A 7,212-nucleotide genomic window follows, 5' to 3' on the forward strand; every position below is an offset into this window, starting at 1 on the left:
ATTTTCTCATACTTTTTTTTTTTCCATTTCTGTGGCATCTGTTGTAGCATTTCTTCTTTCATTTCTGGTTTTTAGGTATCTGGGTCTTCTGTCTTTTTTTTTTTTTCCCCCTTGATTAATCTGGCTAAGAGTTTGTCAGTTTATCTTTTCAAACAACCACCTCTTGATTTTGTTGCTTTTTTTCTCTTGTTTTTCCATTATCTATTTTGTTCATCTTTGCTCTAATTTTTATTATTTCCTTCCGTGTGTAGTCTTGCATTTAATTTTTTTCCTGGTTTCTTGAGGTGTCAAGCTAGATGGTTAATTTGAGATTTTTTTCTTGTTAATGCACACACTGACTAAAGACTACCCTCTAAGCCCTGCTTTTGCTGCTTCTCATAAATTTCAATATGCTGTTTTCATTTTCATTTGTCTTGTTATTTTGAAATTCCTCTTGTGCCATCTCAGACTCAATTGCCGTTTAAAGTATGTTAAACCACATATTATTTTTTGTTTTATCTGTTTATTATTTATTTTATTTCCACATATTGTGTATTTTCCTGTTTTCCTTGTGCTATTAATTTTTAGTTATATTCCATTGTGATTAGACCAAATACTGTGTGATCTCAATCGTCCTGAATTTATTACAACTTCTTCTGGCCCAATGTGTGGTCTCTCACGGCAAATGTTTCATGTGCCCTTGGGAATTTACATTGTGCTGCTGTTAGGTGGAATGTTCCACATATGTCTGTCAGGTCCAATTGGTCTGCAGTGCTGTTCAAGTACAAATTCTATTTCCTTATTGATCTTCTATTTGGTTGTTCTGGCCGTTATTGATGAAGTCTCCCTTCAGGGTCTATTTTTTGGTCAAGTCTGTCAAAATTTCCTTTATTCATTAGGAGCTCTGAGTAGCAGCAAACAAGTATTTATAACCCTTGTGCCCTCCTGGTAAATTATGATCATTATATGATGTCCATCTTTGTATCTTTAACCTTTTTTTATTTAAAGTCAAGTTTGCTTGATGAAAGTTTGGCTACTCCTGTTCTTTGGTTACCATTGACGGGGCTTCTCCTTTCTGCTTCCTTCCATTTGCAGCTTACACATGCCCAGAGATCTCAAGTGAGTACATATAGACAAAATAGAGTGGGCTTTTTTTTTTTTTTCCAAACTCATTTAGCCAATCTGTCTTTTGATTGGGGAGTTTAATCCATTTACACCATTTACAGTTAAAGTAAATTTATTGTTATTTTATTAACTGTTTTCTGTATTTCTTGTAGCGTCATTGTCTCCTTTTTTCCTCTCTGTCTTTCTTTTGTGTTTCTTTGACGTTTTATGTTGATAAAAACATGATTACCTTTGATTACCTTCTCACTTCTATGTATACCCTATTGATATTTTCTTGTGGTCACTATTGAAATTACAAAAACCATTTTAAAGTATTATATTTAAGTTGATAACATCTTAATTTCAATTGTGTAGAAAACTCCCTTCCTTTACCTAATTATATTTTTATTTACCCAAAGCAAAGCAATTGGAAAAGTCTAAAATATTCCATTAATAATGTCTTCAAGAACCATGAAGTTCATAGCAGGAAGCACTAGTTATGCAACAACTCTATACTGGAAACTGTAAAATGTTGCTGAGAGATACTTTAAAATGGCCTATATTAAGAGAGAGATATTTCATATCCATGAATTGGAAAACTCTGTTGTTATGATGGCAATTTTCCTAAATTTGATCTATATACTCAACACTGTTCCCAATCAAAATCTCAGTCTGTTATTTTTGTAGAAGTTGACAAGCTGTTTCAGTTTATGTATGTGTGTGAATATTTATTTCTAAAAAGCCAAAAGCAATCATAAAATGAAGAACAAAGTTGAAGGGTGTACACTATCTGATATCAAGATTTACTAGATAGCCTCACTAATCAAGACAATATGTTCAGGATAGACAAATATATCAAACAAAAAGGACTCAAGAAATTGACCCCTACATATGTATCCCATTGGATTTCAGCAAAGGTGACAAAGCAATTCAGGGGGAGATACTAAAGTATTTTTTAGCATATGGTAGTAGAAAAAAAAATAAATACTATAAAAAATTACCTTGACCTCCACCTCATATCACCACATAAATGCATCATGACAGAATATTTAACACTTCTAGAAGACATTATATATTTAAAAGCAAAATTTATGTTACCTTAGAGTAGGCAAAGAATTTTTAGGTAGGAAATAAAAGCATTATCTCTAAAACAAAACCCCCAAAAATAATAAACTGGATTTTATAAAAATTAACATCTTTGAAAAGACTCTTTTAAGAAGATTTTTAAAAAATTTGCAGACTGGAAAAATGTAACTCACAATACATACAATTAGCAAAGGACTTTAAGTTTCATATATCGATTTCTCTCTCTATATATATCTTCTACAAGTCAATAATAATAAAAAGAAACCTCAATTAAAAATGAGCAAACTACTTGAACAAACATTGCACATGGAAAACTGTAGGTGGATAATCAATCCGTAAATGAACACAAGTTCACTACCATTAGTCTCCAGAGAAACACCAATTACAACCACAGTGAGATGACTAAAGGCTACCCCTTTCTACATGGCCCAAAATACCATAGACTAAGTCAAAATACAAACAATAAGCCAAAAAAAAAATGTAGTTTAAAAAAACATTTTTTTTCAGTGTTCCAAGATTCATTGTTTATGCACCACACCCAGTGCTCCATGCAATCCGCGCCCTCCACAATACCCACCACCAGGCTCCCCCAACCTCCCACTCCTCTCCCCTCCAAATCCCTCACTTTTTTTCTCAGAGTCCGCAGTCGCTCCTGGTTTGTTTTTAGTGAGATAACACAGTGCACTCTTGAGAACAGCTTAAATGAATAAAATTGGCCATAGACTGTTGAAGAAATGGAACACTTAACCATTGCTTAAAGGAGAGAAAGGTTAACCACATTTTATTTATTTTCTAAAGATTTTATTTATTTATTTGACAGAGAGAGAGCGAGCGCGCACAAGCAGGGGAGAGCAAGGAAGAAGGAGAAGCAGGCCGGTCACTGAGCAAGAATCCTGAGGTGGGGCATGATCCCACCTCCGCCAAAGGCAGACCCTTGACTGAGCCACCCAGATGCCCTGTTAGAAACATTTTAGAAAACTGCGCTGTATCATACCATACACAAGATTTAACAGTCCTACTCCTAAGCATTTATCCAAAAGAAATAACAATAAAGGCACACAAAAGGATGTTAACAAAAATATTTATTACACGTTTATTCATAATGCCCCAAATTGGAAACAATCAAAATGTCCATCAACGGAATAACTTGGAAGAGTTTATAAGCAATTATTGAGACATTTATACATTAGAATACTATTCAGAAATACGAAAAAAGAAATAGTGGTATTTGTACTAATGTAGATGAATCTAAAAAGAAAAAAAACAACAAACTTTATGTCGTGTGAAAAAAGCCAGCTACAAAATGTATAACTCGATGATCCCATTTAGGTGTAACTCCAAGAACAGGCAAAACCAAGTCAGAAAAACTTTGTCGGTATGGAGTGAGGAATCGGGCTGCCAGGAGGCTTGAAAACCCTTCATCAGGGTGATTGGAACTAACAAGTGTATCTGTAGTGCTTACATTTGTTTAAACTCATCAGCTTGGGAGAGAAGATTAGTGTATTCTCGGTAAGTACATGTTACTGCAATATATATGTATGTATATATGTGTATGTGCACACACATGCGATTCACCCTCATCAAAGCTTCATTGTTCCCTTTGTGCACCCCCCCCCCACACACAAGCCTGGAACTGGTTTATAGCCAAAAGCCTCAAGGGTGTTTGTTCTCTTTCTCCAGAAAGGGGTGTAGTGTGATGGAAAGACCACTGGCTCTGGGCCCCCTCCTTAGATTTCGAAGGCCTTTCAAAATAATCTGATGGCTTGACAGTCTGTCTCTGTCACTTGCTTATTCACTCAAAGAGGCCGAATAGCCCAAGAATAATTTTGTCATTTTCAGGCAGTGGAAGGCTATATCTAACGTATAGGATCATTGCAAAATGTTAAAGATTAAGAAAAAAAAGTGAAGTGTAGTGTTAATTGCATTTAGCTACACAAAACAAGTATCTGTTCCATTCCCTTGTCTCTGCCGAGGGACATCCTGCAGGAAACACGCTCATAGGAGGAAGGACAAGGAAAAGAAGAAGGGACAGGAGACCCAGTGAGCGTGTCTTACCCTATTAAAATGGCTTCTTTCATTCTGCAGCTTCTATTTATATTCCTTAGTGCATGTGCAAAAGCCCATATTCGCAACGACTCGATCTCCTGTAGGGCAGTGTACAGGCTCACCACCTCTGTGTTTCTGGTCACCACTCCTCACCTCCTCCGTAGTGAACCGGCGCCCGCGGATCCGAGGGGGCGAGGGGGTTGTCCGAGAGATCATGAGGCGCGTCCTGTGGTCTCCACACAGACGTGAGTTCATTTTCTTTGTATAGATTATCTAACGGAGCAATGAGGAAACAGAAAAACATGGACAGTGAATTGATAAAATAGAAAAGATAAAACACACTTCAGAGAGCAAAGCAAACCTTCCCTCCCACTGTAGATGTTCCTAATTTGGAAACATCTGAAAATGATTTACTTGTGAGATGTTGGAGTTCAGGAATGGAATATGGGCCTTTTCTGAAAACACTCGATCTGCACTGTGGTTTATAACGGGGGCATGTCAGAAATAGTCCGTGAGAAGTTCTGGGAGGAGGAAAAGGCCATCTGGCCCGTCATTCCCGACTCTCGGTCTTACTCGCACCGCCTGCCTGCATTTCCACTCTGCCTTTAACCCCTCCGTCTTCCCGAAAAAGACGGGAGTCTTATTGAACGCATTTATACTGTTGCCTTCAACGGGCTCCCCCGGTAACCTTTTCCATATGTTTCTTAGCCTTCGCTTTAAAATGAAAGAAACGTGTCTGACTTCCCTTCAGCATTTCTGTATGTTCAGTGCGGCGATTACAGCGTGCTGTCTTTTCCTCTTCCCAGAAATGGTCAGTTTCTTGTGTGTGTGTGTGTGTGTGTGTGTGTGTGTGTTTTAAAGATTCTACTTATTTATCTGACAGAGAGAGAGAAAGCGAGAGAGCACAAGCAGGGGGAGCCGCAGAGGGAGAGGAGGAAGCAGGCTCCCCGCTGAGGAGGAGCCCCGTCCCAGGACCCCGAGATCATGACCTGAGCCAAAGGCAGAGGCTTCACCCACCGAGCCACCCAAGGGCCCCAGAAATGTTCAATTTCTATCTATTTGGCTGAGTTTGGGCACAGTCCTTCTTTACTTTGTACCTCAGTGTCTTCAGTGACAATGACGGTGTCTTCTGATGGCTTGACACACATGTTCTACTCGCAGGCTTCCTGAACTGGAGAGTCTTGCCGGGTTACTCACAACTGAAGAGAAGATGGCCACGTGTGCTCGTCAGGACGCAGTGAGCTCCGCTGCAGGAGTCAGCGATCCGAAGTTTTCAATTTCAATTGCTTAGTACAACCGCGAGCTTTGCCTGCCCCGCTGCATATCCCGAGTGGCTCAGCCTCGGAGCTCCCGTCCTCCTGCTCACTCCAGGTCCCAGGCTAATGGACGCCCCACCTGGATGCATGCTTTCAGGCCATCCTAGGATGGAAATAGGGCTGATGCACTCTGGCTTCTCATTCTTCTCTTTGGAAGTGACGCGTGTTGCTTCTGCTCTCATTTTCCTGGCCAAAGCAAGTCTTGCCACTAGATGTTAAGGAGGTAGAGAAACACACTCTCTCGATGCCAGAAAGGAGCCACTCTGAGACTACTGGGTGAACACTGGTAACAGCCACCAGGTTCAGTGACATTGAATGTGTGGACCAGGTACCCCAAGTTGCTGCTGCTGGTTGGGGGATATTTCAGGCTGTTCAAACTGTAGAACAGACTACCATAGACCAAGTGGCTTCTATAGCAAACATTTCTTTCTCATAGTTCTGGAGGCCAGATGTGCAAGGTCAAGGTGCTGGGAGAGCGTCTGAGGAGGACCAGTTCCTGGTTTAGAGAGAGTCATCTTCTCTTGTTTCCTCACTCAGACAGAGAGAGACAGAGACAGAGAGGAAGCGAACTCTCAGGGCTCTTTTCTAATAAGAGCACAAACCCCATTCATAAAAGCTCCAGCCCCGTGACCTAATCACCTCTCCTAGGGCTTTACCTCTTAATACCAGCACACTAGGAATTTAGGCTTCAATATGCACATTTTGAAGCAATACAAACATTTCATCCATAGCAAAGGACAAGACTGGCTGGCCGGAATGAAAAGTTTGAGCACAGACCATGCAGAGTCATGGATGAAGTCTTCGGCAAGGTAACGATTCTCACCTGCTGCTGCCCTGTCTTTTGATCTGACTATTTCCTTGAAGGGAGCCTGAGCTCATCTTAATTGTGCAAATTAACAGCCCTCCAGACCCCTCTACAGCTTCTTTGCAACAAAGAGCTTCAGCACTACTATTGCTGCAGTATCAATCCGCCATCCGGAGCTGGTTCTGAAGCCGAGGTGGGAGCGGAAAGGGAGGCTGTGGTGGGAGAGCACATCTGGTGTCCGGGTGGCCCAGCAGAGATCTCTGTGACCGAGGACCCTGCAGGCCACATCCCTCGTGCTCACTGGCCGATGAGTGTAGGGTAGCCTTGACGGACTGGCCATGGAAGGCTCCCTCCTTGTGTGAAGAGCCATCTCCAAGTCAGTTAACATCCTACAAAACACGTCACTCTAACTGGGGACAGGTTAGAGCAAGTTGCCAGTTCGCTTTCTGAAAGAAGCTTCGAACTCCCGATTTCGGCATCAACACGCTTCTAGCATCTGCCGCTGCCGGCTTTCTCAGTGTCTCCAGTCACGCACAGGGTACGTTAGCCACAGGGCACGACTTGCCAATTTTCCGAGCACAGCAGTTGTTTTCAGATCTCTGTACCCGCCCCCCCCACCCGCTTTTTTTTTTCTTTCTTTCTTTTTTTTTTTTTTTAAAGGCTGTGTTCTCACCACAGAATACAATATCATTTTCTGCTTATCCTAAATTTCTCTATTTCAAGCCTCGAGATGAGGGACATCTCTCCCATCACGACCATTTTGTTCCTTGTGGCCAGAAGACATCACGTCTTTCCTTTAGCTTGTACCTCTATTCCGGGACTCACTGAATTTGTGCTTGTTTGGCTGGTAGAGGACACAAGCTGCCCCTGATGACC

This window comes from Mustela putorius, unplaced genomic scaffold, assembly GCF_011764305.1.
Source record: "Mustela putorius furo isolate JIRA1106 unplaced genomic scaffold, ASM1176430v1.1 tig00000813_pilon_pilon_pilon, whole genome shotgun sequence".
Classification (NCBI taxonomy): domain Eukaryota; kingdom Metazoa; phylum Chordata; class Mammalia; order Carnivora; family Mustelidae; genus Mustela; species Mustela putorius.